Consider the following 19,421-nt stretch of genomic DNA (forward strand, 5'->3'; position numbering starts at 1 on the left):
TGTACAAATGTGCTCTCATCTTATGAGAAAATGTCATCAACAATGCACAATTTCTAAAATTAGTAACAATTGTTTATACCACAGAAGGATTCCTACCTTTACAGAAAAATGCAAGTGGGATTTTTGTTATTTGAATAGAAATGAACATACTTCATTTTTACAAGAGATTCTTTTAAAATATAAAGATATGGGCTGAAAGTAAAGGGACAGAAAAATATTTACCATGCAAACACATAAGAAAGCTAAAGTAACTTTACTCCTATTAAAGAGAACTTCAAGACAACGAGTATTACCAGGGATAGGAATATTTCATAATGAAAAAAGGGTCAATTCATCAGACCCCTTCGAATACAAAGACACACAAATTGTAAATATGCATATACCTAATAAAATTTTTTAAATTATATGTACAATTAATTTTAAAAGTTTTCAAAGTGGATTAATAAAAAATTGATCAAAATAGACAAATTCATTCTTACATTGGAAATTTTAAGTCTTTTCTCACATTTTTTTTAGTTGTCAGTGGACCTTTATTTTATTTATTTATATGCAATGCTGAGAATCGAACCCAGTGCCTCACATATTCTAGACAAGCACTCTACCAGTGAGCCACAACCCCATCCCCTTCTCACATATTTAATATAATAATTAGACAAAATATCAGTAAAGAGATAGAAGATCTGAAGGATACACACATCTGGAACACTATATCCAACCACACAACAGGGTTCTCAAGTACATATGTACAATCTCTAAGGTGAGAAAGGCCATTAAACAAGTCTCAATACATTTCAAAAGCTTGAAGTCATGTAGAGTGTGTTCTTTGACCACGATGGCAGAAAAAGCATTTGACTACATTCAACATCAGTTCATGAAAAGGCCCAGCAAACTGGGAATAGAAGGGAAATGTTTCAATCTGATTTTTTGAAAAAAAAAATCTGCAACAAAACCTATAGTTAGGGGCTGGGGTTATGGCTCAGTGGTACGGTGCTTGCCTAGCATGTGTGAGGCACTGGGTTCGATCCTCAGCACCACATAAAAATAAATAAATAAAGGTATAAAGTCCATCTACAAGTAAAAAATATATATTTTTAAAAAACCCTTGATTGATTTTGGTGCTAGGGCTTGAACCCAGGGCCGTGCACATTGAGCCACACCACTGAGCTATCCCTAAGCCCTAACATTATATTTAATGGTGAAACACTATGTGTTTCTCTCCTAAAATTGGGAACTGGAAAGATGTACTCTCTTTCTACTTCTATCTATGGTTGTGCTAGAAGTTCTAAATAGAACAAAGGCAAGAAACATAAATAAAGATAATAAACATAGGAAAGGAAGAAGTAAATCTGTGCTTGTGAATTACATTATTGTTTACAAAGAAAATCCTAAGGGATCTATAAAATGGCTATCAAAACTACTTAACAAGATCACAGAATGCAGGGCCAATGTATGAATCAACTGTATCTCAACAGATTAGCAACAAATTTATAAATATTACAAAAGCAAGGTAAGTTATCTTTGGGTTATTGTTCAATTTAACTTTCCATGATAGTTTTTTAAATTATTGAGTTATTCACTTGAAAAATAAAACATCTTTTCTAATACCATTGTTCCAATACATAGTCATGGGTACTTGCTAAATATGTAGGTGGGATAGAGGGTAATATGCTTATGTTTGCATCAGAAAAGTGGGTAGTGACTAATTTTCTAATATGGTGAGTAGCCCTTAATTATTATATTTAATCTGTGTGAAGTCCTTGGTTCTAATTTTTTTTCTTTTTCTGTGAGTCATGACATAAAGAAAATTTTCCCATTCATGCTTTAAATAATGCTCTCTGTAAGTACATAGAGTCATAGAAGAATAGCTCAGTTACAAATTTTAGAGGCTACTTTAACCTGCGTCTGGTAACTGGTGGTGCCTGCCTCTGAGGGTGCCTGAGTCATTATTAAAAACAATACTAGACAAGCTTAAGCATTCTCTCCATCAACTGATACCAAAAATGTACAGCTTTTGCCATATGGAGATTCTTGGGATTTAAAAAAAGACTTTTTAAAGAAAGAAACTAAAGACTGATTCCAGTGTTTTTTCCTCCCAATTATTCTATGTCTGAGCAGTATAAAAAGATGGGAATAGTCTCAAAGGACTGGGGTTTACCAGTCAGAAGAACTTCTCTGGAGTTAAATCCAAAAGCACTTTGAACAGTGTATGACATATAAAAGTGAATTTTTGCTTTCCCAAATGGCCTATTTTGAAGGAGAAAGGACAGTTTTATAAGTTCTCTTGTGTTTATTTCTAGATCTTTTTTTTCTTAATAGTCATCTCTTCATAAAACATTTCCCAAGCATGTTTTTAAATAGTATATTGTCTGATTCTTCTCTGCTGAGTACGTGTATTTGTGTCTAAGAAAATAATTTTGAATTATATGTGGGGAAAATATCTCCTTAAAAGGACCAATATTTAAGCATTAGAGCAAATTATCAGAGCCAACCATTCATTTTTCTTGTCTGGAAATTTTTAGGAATTCTTTAGTATTATTTTTGTATACCTTAATTATAAAGAATATTAATATTATTTAGTATATTTACTGAGTGAATGATTGCATAAATGAGTAAGTGAATAACAGAATGGATGGTGGTCTAAAATCTCTAGTGGGCCTTCTCATATCTGAAGGTCTTTGCTTTCTATTAAAATTTAACAATGAGGGCTGGGATTGTGGCTTAGTGGTATGGTGCTTGCCTAGCATATGTGAGACATTGGATTCGATCCTCAGCACACACATAAAAAAATAAACAAAATAAAGGTATTATCTACAATTAAAAACATTTTTAAAAAATTTAACAATAAATGTTTTGGAAATTCATCAAGATATGTTTAACTTGAATTTTCAAATATTCTAATAAATAGTATTATTCAGTTAATTTGTGTTATATATGTGTATATGTATGTATATAAATACATGTGCGTATAGATACATAAATATGCACAGTGGGAGAGGAGAGGAAAGGAAAGAAATATTTGGGAAAATTTTCCAGCTCAGATTAATTAATTAATTTCTTCCCAAATCATTCCTACATTTCCAAAAATAAAAAAACAATAAAGCACTAAACTAATGATTTAAAAATATCCTGTGAGAGTGGTTATACTTCAGTGCTCTTGCTCCCTGTTAGGGAAGAAAGGAAAAGGCCAAGATAGATGTGGCTGTGGCCAGCTGAGACTGAAAATCTGGGCTTGACTCAATGGCATCAGCACAATTTGAAAAGACCCATTCTCACAATAGCTTTTGGTTATAGGGCCTTGGACAATTATCCATTTATTAATGGGAAGGCAACTAAAGATTAGCTTGCCAAAAATGCTAAGTAGAGCATTAAAGATGGACATCAACAATGTTAGGAATTAGCTTCTTTGATTTTAATAAAAATACCTCTTCTGTCCACCAATGCTTAGCATTAAAAATTCAATTAACCAGGTATGGAACATATCAGAAACGTGTTCACCACCATTTGTGTGTATGTGCGTGTGTGTGTTACTCATTGTAGTTCTAGATTGAGACTACAACTAATTTTTATGTGTGTCTTAAGGAGCCACCTCATCAGTGGTGGCAGAAAAATTGTCTTATGTATCACCTTTAAATGTTAATTGTTCTTCTGACCTGCTCTACTGAGGAGGATTCTGAGGCTGTCTCCAGAGAACTGTGATAATTAGCAGAGATGATTCTCTGCCCATCTCCAGATAGAAACCCTCCTGGAAAGAGCCACTCACCTAGTGTAAGAGAGTTAAACACTTTGAATTCCCATCTCATGTTCTAGAACCCTGAATCTTCCAAACATTTATTAGATCTTCATAGGAAAATGACAAACCTCTCCACCCTCTTACTGAAAGTGGGACTGCATTTGAAGGCACATGGGGTAAGATGGGAAATGGTGGCTATTCTTTCTTTTTTTATTTATATATGACAGCAGAATGCATTACAATTCTTATAACACATGTAGAGCACAATTTTTCATATCTCTGGTTGTATACATAGTATATTAACACCAATTCATGTCCTTATACCTGTTCTTTGGATAATAATGATCATCACATTCCACTATCATTTCTAACCCCATGCCCTTCCCCTCCAACTCCTCTGCCCTATCTAGAGTCTGTCTATTCCTCCCATGTTCCCTCTTCCTATTCCACTATGAATCAGCCTCCTTATATCAAAGAAAACATTCAGCATTTGGTTTTGGGGGATTGTCTAACTTTACTTAGCATTATCTTCTCTAATTCCATCCATTTACCTGAAAACGCCATGATTTTATTCTCTTATATTGCTGAGTAGTATTCCATTGTGTATATATGCCACGTTTTTTAATCCATTCATCTATTGAAGGGCATCTAGGTTGGTTCCACAGTTTAGCTATTTTGAATTGTGCTGCTATAAACATTGAGGTGGTTGTATCCCTGTAGTATGGTGTTTTGAAGTCCTTTGGGTATAGACCGGGGAGAGGGATAGCTGGGTCAAATGGTGGTTCCATTCCGAATTTTCCAAGAGATCTCCATACTGCTTTCCATATTGGCTGCACTAATTTGCAGTCCCACCAGCAGTGTATGAGTGTACCTTTTCCCCCACATCCTCGCCAACACTTATTGTTGTTTGTATGCATAATAGCTGCCATTCTGACTGGAGTCAGAGGAAAGAAATTAAAGGGATACACATAAGAAAAAGAAGAACTCAATTTGGCACTGTTTGCTGATCATAGAATTCTCTACCTAGAAGATCCTAAAAGTTCTACCAGAAAACTTGTAGAACTAGTGGCTCTTCTTGATTATTGGAATCCAGATTTCATACATCCTGCTAGTCTCTTCACTGAGTAGTCTCTCTGGTTTGCTTGCTATTCTAGATATGATAATTATGAAGCCATCAATTTTTAAAATGAGCATTGAAATCATTATATTTTTTATTGTGTCAGAGTAAAATTTATAGCTAGATGCCAGATTATGAACTACTTTTAAAATACAGGATACAACTCTTGCATGTCAGATGCTTGGTATAATACACAATAAAATCTCAACAAGTAGGGGCTGGGGATGTAGCTCAGAGGAAAACCACTTGCTTGTCTTCAATTCCCAGCATTGAAAAAAATAAAATAAAAGTCTTACCAAGTGAATGAGTGAGTGCTTGAGTAATAGAAGGTTAGTTTTATTTTATTATTTATTATCAAGATTTCTCATAGACCTCTTTTTGCCTACCATGACTTAGATTGGGATATAACTTCTTTTCTTTCTCTCTGTCCTAAACTTGCCACAGGAAGAGCAGAGCCATAGAGGGTTGATGGGGAAAGAAGTCATCCTATGTGGTTATGTGGTGCTCACATGGACCATACTCTTCCACATCTCCAGGCCTTTTCTGTATCTTTCTTGTACTCTGTGCAGGCTCCATTTTGGAGCTGGATTCCAAAATAGTGAACTCTCCACACAATTCTACTATATTGAGACAACATATTACGTATCTGCTTCCATGCTGGATTGGGAAGTTCATGGAGGCAGGAACTATGTCTTGTCCATTTTGATCTCTTTCATCTTTTTTGGTAGTTGGCTTATACTAGATGCTCAATAAATGTTGACCTGAAGCAGATAGTTAAAAATGCATTTCCAGCTACCACTAGAACCCTACTTGTCAGAAGAGTTTTTAAAAGAAAAAGAAATGAATAGAAGACTAGTCTTCTATAAAACTTGTTTTAACAAGTTTAGACACATGAAACAATTAATAAAATGAGTCTTCCTTGAAATGTCCTCATACTTAGGCTGTACAAGAAGATATTGATAGCAAGAGATTCTGAAGATGTGTTCCCACACTCTGGCTGAATTCCTCTGGGTTTCACTAATTACTGATTGTTTAATTACTTAATTTATTTATAGTACTGAGGATGGAAGCTAGGACCTCAAGCATGATAGGCAAGTGCTCTGTCAGTGAATTATATCCCTCACCCTGTGTATCCTGTGTATTTTTTTTTAATAACAAACAGGATCTTATGCTTGCCTCACATGCACAAGGCCCTGGATTCAATCCCCAGCACCAAAAAAAAAAAAAAACAGAAAGGAAGGAAGGAAGGAATGAACAGGGTCTTACTATGTTGTCCAGGCTGACCTCAAGCTCACAATCCTCCTGCCTCAGCCTCCTGAGTAGATGGAATTATAGTCACATACTCACATACTAGCACACTAGCTAGACTGTTTTATGGATTTGTTTGTGTGTGTGTGTGTGTGTGTGTGTGAGAGAGAGAGAGAGAGAGAGAGAGAGAGAGAGAGAGAGAGAGAAAGCACACACACGTGCACGCTGAGGCTCAAACCCAGGACCTGGCACTTGCTAAGCAAGCATTCTCCTACTGAGCCACACCCTAGCCCCTGACCTTCACTTATTGCTTCAAATACTGAGTTTGAAGTAATTTTTTTCAATTATTCTCGGTAGAAGGAAAAGAGTTATTCTGAGATAAGCTAATGAATACAGTAGATACCATCACTCCTTCTCCAGCTATTAATAATTTAATAGTCTTTTCTGAATTTCTTTTCTGATTTTCTTTGGAGACAGGCTTTGTTTTTGAGTGAGTGCTAAGCAATAAATGTGACTAAGTGTGAAATATAACTATATTAGGCATCCATCTTCTTTGAAAGTGTTAACTTCTTTCAGCCACAAAAATTGGGATAACTTATACCCAAGAAAATGATACCAGTTTTCTTTGGAATGACACAAAAGTTAAAAAAAGAAGAAAAAAAAAAGAGAAAGAAAGGAACTTTTATCTAAATTCCTAATGGAAATTTTTTATGCACTGTATTGACATTTTGGGGGTGAGTTTTCAGCCTATTTTCTATTCAATAAATTTGTGCACAGAGTATTAATGGAATCATCACACAATTTTTCATCTATTTTCTATTCTCGCAATATCAGTTCACATGTAATACACTCTTGATTTTCATTTTCCTCCAAGAAATGCTTTTAAAAGATTTGAAAATGTGCTTCTTGCTTTAAGAATTTCTCAACCACTTTTCTAATACTTCCTTTGAATGAATGCAGTATGCCTCAAAGCATAAAATCTAGTCGTCTAAAATAGGTAGTAGTTCAGGGAGAAAGATGATTTTCTTCTTAAAATGAGTAGATTTGGGCTTATTTGATGAGACTACAAGCATATATTTAGCTCTGAGAGGGTTTTAAAAAAAACTAATTGTTGTACAATGGATCAAACAGGGACTTGGGCCACGTGACCTTTAAGGATCTTCCTAATCTTCTTTGATTCCATGAATTTACGAACATAGTAGATGATATAAGTCAGTTTTGTGTTCACACACCAATGACAAGTGTACCTGTTGCTGACATTGTGGGTCTAAATGTTAAATGGTTGAAAGGAAGCAAGGTAGGGAGGGCCTGGCTTAGAAATTGGCTAAAAGGTGAGCCAAACATCTCTCAGCATCTCTGGTGATTTTCTTGGTGGGGCTTGGCCGCATCACCCTACAATAGCTTCCAATTATTTAACTACTTCTTAATATGTAGTGTTTTCTTCTGTCTAATCAGTCATGCATCACATGTGCTAGTGATGAAGAGTCCATACACTGAACTCTGTGAACCAGGCAGGCATGGCTTACCCCAGAGACAATATATTTCTGGACTCTTCTCACTGGACTTCATTTCTCCCTCCCCTCCAAGCTCAGAAAGTCCTTTTGTTCAATATTTCTTTGCTTTGCTTTTGTTTTTTTTTTTTTTTTTTTCGAGATTGGCTTCATTATATTGCCCAGGCTGGCCTGGAACTCGAGATCTTCCTGCCTCAGCCTCCTGAGTAGCTGGGATTACAGGTCTATGCTACCACATCCAGCTAGTCTTCCTGTTCCATTTTAGTGCTGCTTACCTCATTCTGGCACCTATAGTTCTCTGTATTTCCTAAATGATCATTAAAGTAAAGCACATCTATAAAGATAATATTAAGAATAATGATCATGTTTTACTTTGTATTTTACTTGACCTCTTCTCTTAAGGATCACATCATTATAGACAGTTCAGACTCATTAGCTCTTCCAGATGATCAGCTTGCTTCCAGTGTCTCCTCACACAATCTGCCTCCTGCACTACCATAGACTCTTCTTCCAAAGTACAAAATAAAATATAATACTCCCACGTGTCTAAGACAATGCCAGCCCACCTAGTCACAGCCTAAGTTTCCACAACTTCAATTTCTAGCTTATAATAGGATCTTAGTGAATACTAGACAAATGAATAAATAAGCAAAGGAAATAGTTGCCTGGATAGGCAATTAGATGGAATAAAAGAACACTGGGGGAAAAACAGCATTGTAAGTTACTTATTGTCAACCCAATGTATATTAAATAAAAACTTCTTCTTTAAATTCTTACATCTTGCCATTCTGAGGTACCCCAGCTGCTTTTATTGAACATTTGCATGTTAAAATCAAATGCCAGAAATGTTCTTTTCATAAGCTAACTTTAAGGAAATATTTTTGAAGCTATTAATGATATGCTCTGTTTAGCAGATATGATTAATTCGGCTTGTGACAAATTGTGGAAGGAACAGACTAACCTAGATAACTACTTCCCAAAAGTAAGAGATCACCAATTGGGTAGAATATGGTGCTTCACGTACTAGACATTTCCCTACGTGAAACAGGCAGTATTTTTGTATTTAATCACTTTGCTCCACTTTGGATTTTTTAATTGTTGTTATTGTTATCTTTTTAAGACTCTGCACCTCACTAAGCACATGTCCTGACCACTCATTTCTACCATTTGGATTTCTTACAACATAAAGCAGAGGTTAAAATCCAGTTTCCTGGGTCCCATCACCACCTCTGAAGAGTGGAGCTCACGAGCGCATTTCTGACAAGCTTCCAAGGACAATTAGACTAGAGGAGCTGGTGCAGAGTGCCCTTTCAAGACATTCCTGCAGAGTCTCCTTCACGTCCACATCAGAGTTTTCCTCAACAAAACAGATACTGCTTAATCCACACAATTTCCTATGATTAGAATAGTAGTGGGACGGGAAATGGTATTTGTCCTGCAGAAAAGAAGACTTAAGGAGAATATGTTAACTGATACCAGGTGTTTTCATTGCCATATGGAAATAGCCCTCCTTCTTACTCTTGTTTTCATAATCATTTTGCTTATTATATTGTATTATAATTGTATATTTTAAAGTAATTTTCAATTGACAAAACCATATATATTTATTATGTACAACGTGGTGTTTTGAAACATAACTCCATTGTGGAATGGCTCAAGGAAGCTCATTCATATATGCATCACCTCACATACTTTTCAGTTTTTGTGGTGAGAATCCTTAAAAGCTACTCTCATCTATTTCATGAATATACTGCATTATTAATTAGTCACCATGTTGTTCAATTTATTTTTCCTAACTAAAATTTTATATCCTTTGACCACCATCTCCATAGTCTGTCTCCCTGCATAATTCTCTCTTTATCTCAATTACTAAAATATGAGCTTCCTATGACCAGGAAAAAAAAAAGTCTTACTCCTTCTTTTATTATCAGGGTCTAATTCTTAGTGGAAACCACTGGAAACATAAAAGAGTAAAATGGTATCTTGGGAGCAACCAAATCCTGTCAGTCTACTTCCAACATGATCTAAGTCAAATATGTGAGAGATGACCACCAACAGCAAAAACATCCTTTATTGTGAAACTTTGTTTCCAAATTTTGTATCTGAATCCCAGAAGAAATCCTTTAGTTTGGGTTAGAGACAACCTGAAGCCCAGGGCCAAAGCAGGCCAGATGGTCTTCTCCAATCCCAACCTCCAAGCCACCTGATCTTGGATTGTCTTATTCTTGTCACAGATATGTTGATCCAAACATCACGTAGAGTTGAAGACAGGAACTAGAGCAGAGAACCACAATCTCTGTCTGTGATTGGCGGCAGGCCTTCTGAGAATTAAGTCCAGCAGATCTTACCAGTTCTACAGAAAAATGCGAGTTCATAAAATCAGATAAGCATAAGCAAGGGAAAGAGGGAGGGAGGGAGAGGAAGGAAAGGGAGGCAGAGAGAGAGAGAGAGAGAGAGAGAGAGAGAGAGAGGGTTAACTTTCTAGCCTCTTGGAAATAAGAGTGAAGCAAACAATCCCTCTGTCTAGTGCTACATAGCATAGTGAAATGTCTTCCTCTCACCAACTTTAGCCACACTTTCTGTCCTCAAAAGCGAAGAGAGGAGGATGCAGAAGAATGAGAGGGAAGACTGGCTTTTCTGAGAGATTACTATTCTAATTATTATTCTTATAGGACCAGGGGGTCTTAATAACTCAGGCCATACAGCTTATAACCAAGCCAGTGTGATCGTAGAGTCCATGTGTGTTACTTACAGACAGGAGACAAAGAAAACAGATGACATAACTTCCTATTTGCCAGGATTCCAGTTCCTTTGTTCTGGTGTCCAGAATCTTCCACCTGTAAACATCAAATTTAATTGGGAAAAATCTAATTAAGATATCTAATCAAAATCTACTTGTTTCCACTCTCTTGGAAAGGAATTGTGTAACTGTTTATCTCCTCTTATGGAGGATGATATCTGAAAGATTCTCATCCTGTGAGCCGCATGCCTCAAGCTAAATTGAGTGTTATGTTCCTTCCAAAGTCCACCTGCCTGCCCTTCTGTGTGGGTTCTTGTTCTTTTGGAAGGACAGCTCTTCCCTCCTCTTTTTTCCTCTGGTCAATCCTTTATCGTCAGATCTTGGCTCAGTTGCTAGTTCCTCATGAGAGCCTTGAATGACCTCCCTGTGAAGGCTGAATCTCCCAGTTTTTTGTTTTCACAGTATCAGCTGTTCTATCTCTGCCTTGTGGCCCCTACAACATAATATTTTGACTCTTATTTGTGATATTCTTTGATTGAGGTTTCCTCTTCCAATTGGCCAAGCTCCATAAGTGCAAGGACATGCCTCATTGTGTTCACTGTTCATCTTTGGTGCCCAGAATCAAATCAGGCACATAGACACAGAGGTTATAAGTATGCTGTTCAACAAATGATCGCAAATTTGCTCCAATGGTTATATAACCTTGTTAACATTTGGTATTGTTAATCTTCAAGATTTTTTTCCACTCTAGTTTGTGTGTGTACTTTCCATTGGAATTATCTGGATTTTAAATGATGACATGAGCACCATTTATTAGTCCTTAATCTGTCCTTTTTTTGTAAAAATACCTGTTCCAATCTCTTGCCCATATTTCTATTGTTTTCTCTTTTTCTTACTGATTTGTAAGATTTTTTTCCCATATTTTTGAAACAAACCCTTGGTTGGTTATACATATTGGAAATATTTTCTCCAAGTGGCTAGCTAATGTTTTCATATTCTTAATGGTATGTTTAAATAAGTAAGAGTGATTTTAAATTGTAAAGCAGTCAAATTTAGCAAATGTTTCTTATATTGTTAGGGTTTTTTTTTTTTTACCCTATTTAAGAAATCCTTGTCTACCCTAACATCTAGAAGCTATTTTCCGATATTTTATCTTCTTGAATTCTTATCACTTTACCTTTCACATTTAGACTGAAAAAATTATTCTGAAATAAATTTGTGTATCATTTAATATTATCATATAATGTAACATCTGTTTTCCATGTGGACATCCACTTGACCCAGCACTGTGAACTGAAGACTGTGCTTTTCCTAACATGTTGCAGAGCCGTCTTTGCCATGGATAGCATAGCTTGGGGTAGTGGATCCTTCTTAGGTTTCTCTCTTCTGTGCAATGGTCTGCTTCACTTCTCCTACCACCCTCTCTTCATGGCTATAGATTTGAAGTGAGTCACACTATCTGGCAATGAGTTCTGTCACTTATTTTCAAGATTGCCTTGAAAATGTCGGGACTATCCTTGGATCTCTACATTTCCAAATCAATTTCAAGATTAATTTTAAATTTTAAACAACAACAACAACAAAAAGTCATCTAGATCTAGAGTTTTCTTTTAGAGTTCTGGAAATATCTTTCAAAAACATCAGACTATTCTGACTTTCTATTTTTAACCAATTTTAAAGAGTTGTATATTTTTAGAAAACTTTCCATTTCATGTAAATTTTTCAATTTGTTTTCATATTCTTAATATCCTCTGCTATCATCTTAATATCTGTGGAATTTTATTTAGAGATGAATTCCTTTTTGTTCTCAGTCCTTATTTGTCCTTTCTCTTTTTCTTAATTACTTTCACCAGGGATTATCAACTTTATTAGTTTTCCAAAGAACCCATCCCTTAGCTATTTTATTTTATATTTCATTAATTTCTACTCTTATCTTTTTATATAATTTTATATAATTTCAACTCTTTTCCTTCATGCTCTTTTTTAGTAAGCCTAAAAGATCTAACTTTTCTCTAGCCATTTTGAGATGGATACCTAAGTCACTGATTTTCATCTTCTTTTTTCCCCTAATGAAAGCATCTAAGGCAGTAAATGCTTCTGCATCTGTGGTTTAGCTACATCACACATGACTTGGAATGTCATGTTTTGTTATTATTTAATTAAATATTTTCTATTTATATTGTGATTTTTTGACCCAGAAATTATATTAAAGTGTATTGTTTAATTTCCAAATAAGATTTTCTGTTATTTTTTATTTATTTATAGATTCATTTATTCATTTATGGTGCTGAATATTGAACTCATGCATGCTAAGCAAGCTCTGCTCCTGAGCTATACCCCAGCCTCTATTTTTTTTTCATTAACACAGAGCTTATGTCTACTATAGTCATCGAAGATACTCTGTGATTTCAATCATTTGAGATTTATTGAAACTTTCTTTATGGCTCAGAATATGTTAAATTTTTATAGATTTTATGTGTTTTAAAAGACTTTTTATTCAACTCAAATACTATTATAAAAACATGAAGCAATTTGTTAATTATGTTGAAATCTATATCCTTACTGTTTTTTTTCTGTTTGTTCTATCAGTTAGTTGGAAAGATATATTAAAATCTCCCATTATGATTATGGGTTTGAGAGTCTCTGCTAGTTCTGTCCAAGTTTGGCTTTATATCCTTTGGGTTTAGATTATTAGGTCATGCATTTTTAGAGTGTTTTATTTTTTCTTGGAAATTGAACCTTTTATTATAATGAAATGGCATTCTTTAGCTATAGTAATACTTCTCTCTCTGAGGTCCTCTACTTGGTCTAATGTTTGTGTAGTTTTACCAGCTTTCCACTGGTGAGTGTTCTCATGGTGTGCTTTTTCCCTACCTTATTTTAGCTTTGCTGCATTTTTATATTTAAAGTGTACTGCTATATCAAGCTGTTCTGATGTCCTCTATGCATTCCCTCAATCAACTTTTTACTTGGACATTTCTGGTTATATTTTTATTTTTTAATTTCTGTGCATTTATTTATGATGTGTGTGTATGTGTGTGTGTGTGTGTGTGTGTGTGTGTGTGAGAGAGAGAGAGAGAGAGAGAGAGAGAGAGAGAGAGAGAGAGAGAAGTTTTGTGCCAGTTGATGTGCTGCAACTCCCTGTATCTCTTTGGCCTCTGCCCCGAGACACATACAGTCATACATACTCAGTGTGAGAGTAGGAGGAGGTGGCATGCGAGAAGGCAACTCTTGACCAAGAGGGGATGGGATCTGATGAATAAAATCTCCTCATATTTGTCCCTCAGAAGATCTAGCAGCACAGAGACCCAGTGTCCTGCAGCAGTGACTTATTTGATACTTGCATTGACTTTGACCGGCTCTTCTTTGAACTCTTGCTGGACCCTGACCCAGCCAACCACAAGCAGGCAATCTCCTGTCCTGGTTTTGCTTTCTTTTTCCCTCCTCTGCTCACTTCCTCCCTCCTTCTCTTCCTTTCTTCCTTTCTTTCTGGTACTGGAGATGAACCTTGGATCCTATGCATACTAAGCAGGCTCCCTACCACTGAACCACACGCCCTGCCCTTGGGTTTTGCTTTCAAGAAGAGCCCAGGTTAAGACACCATCTTATGAACAGCAAACAGGTTTTTGTTTTTTTAATTCAATCTACTTCTGTTTTCTAATAACAGCATTCAATCTATTCAAATTTAATGCAATATCTTATGTATTTGGTTTTAAATCTATTATTTTACATGTTATTTTCTATTTATCCACCCATTTTGTTTTTCTTTTTCTTGTTTAAAAAAATTAAAATTAAATAATTTTCATTTTTAAATTTTAGATTGCTCACTATATTTTTTTTTTCTGGTGGGGAGGGTACCAGGGATTAAACTCAGGGACACACAACCATGGAGCCACATCCCCAGCCCTATTTTGTATTTTATTTAGAGACGGAGTCTCACTGAGTTTCTTAGCACCTCGATTTTGCTGAGGCTGGCTTTGAACTCTCAATCTTCCTACCTCAGCCTCCCGAGACTCTGGGATTACAGGCATGCGCCACCACGCCCGGCTGTTATATTTTTTTAATACAACATTTTAATGCTTATTTAGAGCAGGGATCAGCAAATGAAGGGGCATGTGCCAATACTATGGGATTGATCACCATAATGTAACGTGGACTTGAGTTGGTTCTAAACAGGCTTTAGTCCTGTGAAGGTTGATTCACATACCCTCAGAGGGTATATATAGCCTTTCACTGGGCTAACCAAAGCCTTTCCTGGGTACAGGGTGGTACTTTCTAAAGCCCTTCCTCTATGGTGGGCCATATGGTCCAGTTTTCGTCCCTTGGCCTATGGTCTACTGAAAGCTCTGCTTAGAAATTATCTCCTTGTTAAATGCTAGTGAATCTAGCTCTCCATCTTTTTCCCCCCTTTTATAATGACCTAGTCTAGCTTTTATGATGATAGTATGTGTTCAATAAATGTTTAATGGGTAAAGTAGTAGTAATTTATTTTACATTTTTCCTGTAGGCAGAACAGAGAAGCAAATTTCAGGCCCGTGTTAGAAACTTCCCAGTTACACTCAAGGAGTGATGAAAGGTCTGATAACTAAGTACCCATTACAGGAAATGCTCAAGGCAGAACATTGGAGTTTAAATGTTCACGTTTTAAAATCATTAGTCAGGAGACCATGGAGATGATTACAGGTTTTGCATTAATTAGGGTTAGATAACCTCCAAGTTTTTCCCATATTTTAGTTTCTGTGATTCCTGTTTTTATTTCCACTCTGATCTTGCTTTTTCTTTAATATTGTGCTTCCTGGTTTCTGACAGTGTAGCTGATCTGAATTACTGAGCCTAGGCCCTCTCAACATATTTTCATCAAGAACAGAGCAGTTGAAAGCATTGACAGTCAAAACAGGGAGAATCAGAATGAGCTCACTTTGCAGCATGACGCAGTGAATACAGGGAATCACTGACTCTTTTTAACAGAACAGTGGTTCCAATAAGGGCTTAAAAAGTGGGTAGAAGAAGATTGAATTGTCTGTTTAACAACTGACTTACCTGATTCAATGGGAGAAACACATCAGCAAATCAGAAATTTACTGTCATGTAGACAAAAGAGATAGCTCTGTTATTGCTCTTATGTATGTCTTTATTCTCATTCATTTAGTCAGCTTTGTTATGTGGGGACCTTATGACTTCCCAACATGTCACAAGTGGATTTCATGAACATTTTCTAGGGTTTGAAATAGAATGGTGTGTGCTTTTTTTTTTTTTTTAAGTTTGGGAAAAAACAAGCATTTAATATTTTCCAATAACAATGGAGCACTGCTGAAGAGCATGAGGTGATAATGAGTGGATGTATGTGGGGTATGGGAGCTACTAGGAATCAGATGAGCATGCTTATGTCTGGGGTCACTCTGCAGGGTAATCAGCTCCTTATCCCTAGTTGCTATAGTAGCCAGCTTTATGTTTAAATTTTTTTTTAATTCACAGGTGGTTTTGTTTATGATTTTTTGTTTTTTTGCTGTGCTGGATATTGAACCCAGGACTTCACACCCTGTTTTTTATTTATATCAAGGAAAGACAGCAAATTATCCACAATTAAGAAATTAAGTAATTTGCATATTCCCTTCCAGATCATTTTTTTTAAAAGAGAGAGTGAGAGAGGAAAGAGAGAGACAGAGAGAGAGAGAGAGAGAGAGAGAGAGAGAGAGAGAGAATTTTTAATATTTATTTTTTAGTTCTCGGTGGACACAACATCTTTGTTGGTATGTGGTGCTGAGGATCGAACCCGGGCCGCACGCATGCCAGGCAAGCGCGCTACCGCTTGAGCCACATCCCCAGCCCTTCCAGATCATTTTTGTCAGAGTTTAATTCATCCAGAAAAAAAATCTTACATATGCCACTCAATTTTTTTTTAGTTATTGATAGACCTTATTTTATTTATTTATATGCAGTGCTGAGAATTGAACCCAGTGCCTCACACATGCTAGGCAAGTGCGCAGGACCCTCAGCAATTTAGGAAGTCCCTGTCTTAAATTAAAAACTAAAAAGAGCTGTGGTATGACTCAGTGGTAAAGCATCCCTGGGTTCAATCCCCAGATTCTCATTGTCTCGGGTTTTGGTTTCAGCTACTACCTTCTGTTGATGGATTCCAAATTGTCTCTAGTACTAGAAAACCCAATAGTAAGAGATAAAGTATAATGATGACTACATATATAAGGCTACCTCTGACCTCATCATGTAAAATATTAACATAAACCATTAAATTTGTTTTAAGTGCAAAAGGCAAGAATTTTTAGATGCAAGACATTTTTATCTGCATCCAGTACTGATCTGGTAGTTCAGGGTGTTGGTTTTCTTTTTTGTTGTTTGTTATTGTATTTAACTATACCAATATTATCAAATCAAAACCAATATTACATTGTATTTGTCAGAGATTGTCTTCTAGAATTTAGTTAAATTTTAAAATGTGTTCTTTATTTTATTAGGTAATGCTAAATATTACTGAAAATTATATTAAATATGAATTTCATAATATAACATTCAATAAGAAAAGTTTTAACTTTATGTAATCTCTTCATCATATATCCTACAAAAATTATGTGTGATTTTCAAAAATTTTCATGCTTTTAATAACTGGGAAATACAAAAGTAACATGTCACAAGTTTTCCACTTATTTTATAGCTGAGAAACCGGGGTTCAGAGGAATTGAACAGTTTGGGTCAGAACAAACCTAATAGATGGCAGATTCTAGATTAATATTCAGGATGATCTGATTCTAAAATTCATATTCTTAATCACTCTTTCTAGTGATTTCTTGTGACTGTACTTACACAGCTGTGAGAATGGGGGAGGGAAGTCCGAGTGATATTTCTTTTTCTTTTTTTTTTTTAAAGGGAGAGTGGGAGAAAGAAAGAGAGAGAATTTTTTAATATTTATTTTTTAGTTCTCGGCGGACACAACATCTTTGTTTGTATGTAGTGCTGAGGATCGAACCCAGGCCGCACGCATGCCAGGCGAGTGCGCTACCACTTGAGCCACATCCCCAGCCCCGGAGTGGTATTTCAATCCTAACCTTAATCAATAACCAGTGGTGATAGTTAAATAGACTGAAATTTTGATAAGAAAGACTCAAAGGTGATGCTAAATGTTGGAGGCTTCTAGCTGAGAAATTTGGGAGAGGAGTATTGCTACAGTAAAAATACACTAACAAATAGGACAGGAATTTGATTTAGGTAGAAAGGTATGAGATTAATTTTGATCTTAGTAAATCAAAGTTGGATTAAAATGTACAAATAGCACTGTCACAGACACTTGAAAATACAGAGCTGAGAGACTGTTCAAAGTCAGGACTAAAAGTGTAGATTTGGAATCCATCAACAGAAGATAGTAGCTAAAACCAAAACACTGGACAATGAGAACCTGGGGAAGGAAAAACATGTAATCTAAGCCTTGGAAAACACCTCCTCTTGGGGATTTGAGGAGGAAAAAATGTAAGCAGAAGGAAAAAAAAAACAAAATAAAAAAAAATAAGTTAAAGAAGAACCAAGACCACTCAAACTCCTGAAAACCAAAAAAGTCTAAACAAGGCTGAAATTTGTTGAGTTTATTTTCTGTGAATTATTTGACTTCATAATCACTCAGGGACGTAGATTTCATACCTTTCTATTGACAAATGAAAGAACACAGAAGCTTATCAAGTTTAAGCCATATGCCCATCATTTGGCTGTTAAGGAGTTTTGGGTCAAAACCTGGAATCCATATTTCCCAGCTTCTGGAGACAAGTGGTCTCCACAGTGCACAAAATAAAATATTGTGGTTTGTGAGAAAATGTTAAAAATTCTGATGATTGACTGGGTACAGTGGCACACACCTGCAATCCCAGTGACTTGGGAGGCTGAGGCAGGAAGATCACAGGTTCAGGCCAGCCTCAGCAACTTAACAAGACCCTCAGCAATTTAGGGAGACCCTGTCCAAATTAAAAAATAAAAAGAGCTGGAGGTATGGTTCAATGGTAAAGTACCCCTGGGTTCAATCCCCAGTCCCCCCAAGAGGAGTGTATCTCATACACTCAAGAGGATTGTATCTCATTCTTTTAAAATTTTGTTTTTGAATGTATTTATAATGTGATCTTATGTTAGTATGGTAATGGACACATATCAGATCTACATGTATAATTCATAAATTAATAAGTACATGTTCATTGGGGGTATATGCTCAAAAAGTTTATTACTGTGAAGATGCATTTAAAATTTTTGTAAAAGACATATTGAGTTTCAAAAAAAGAAGTTCTTTGATTTGGCAGCAGCTAAATTTGGTATAACATTAAATGTGTCATAAATAAAGATAACAATTTTAGAAAAAAAATTGGAGACTATTGCTTCAAACAACTATGCAAGACTGCTTTTTGCCTTGTCTCATACTCAATAACAAACTGTATTTACTTCATCTGGTCATATTATCTTTTAAATGCAAACTAGTTTAATTTAGTTAAAATTGGTATTTTCAGAAATTCATGAAGGGCTTTGGGCCATTGGCTGCTTTGTGTTAGTAGAAGGAACAGAGAGGCCTTGGACCAAGCAGACATAGTTCAAATACCAACTTTTACTTTATTGACCATGTGATCTCAGACAGGTTCTTAGTTTCTCTGAGGTTCAGTTTGCTCATCTATAAAATGGAGATAATGTTCATTTTATAAATTGCTGCAAAGTTTATAGTATTATAAAGAAATGGCTCCGCATTGTGCCTGGCATACAGTAGATAATTTTAAAATGGTAGGAAATAGAAATAGTAGCTGTAGACAACATTGTGGCCCAAAAGTCATTTCTCCTCTAAAATCAGATTGCACATACTTTTGACAAAGTTTGTCCTATATTATTCTTAATTCAAGCTGGAAATTTATATGAGCATCCACTAAAAAGTATTCTCTAAATTCTGTAGGACAACTGCATACAACCATGTGGGTGGGGGATGCCATTTACATGGACTATGATGGGAATAGCTGGCCCTGGTATGTGTAGAGTGGCAGCCCAGGAGATATGCTGGTAAAAACTAGAGGGCCAAATACATGGCAGCCACAAGGCCAAGGG

General features: G+C 35.8%; 1 protein-coding gene across 5 annotated transcripts in view; it reads left to right on the forward strand.

The window, feature by feature from the left end:
• The window catches only part of Ak5 (adenylate kinase 5), a 235,026-nt gene that overhangs the window by 34,366 nt on the left and 181,239 nt on the right, over positions 1-19,421 (forward strand). The window lies entirely within an intron of this gene.

The sequence above is a fragment of the Urocitellus parryii genome, chromosome 11, assembly GCF_045843805.1.
Source record: "Urocitellus parryii isolate mUroPar1 chromosome 11, mUroPar1.hap1, whole genome shotgun sequence".
NCBI classification, from domain to species: domain Eukaryota; kingdom Metazoa; phylum Chordata; class Mammalia; order Rodentia; family Sciuridae; genus Urocitellus; species Urocitellus parryii.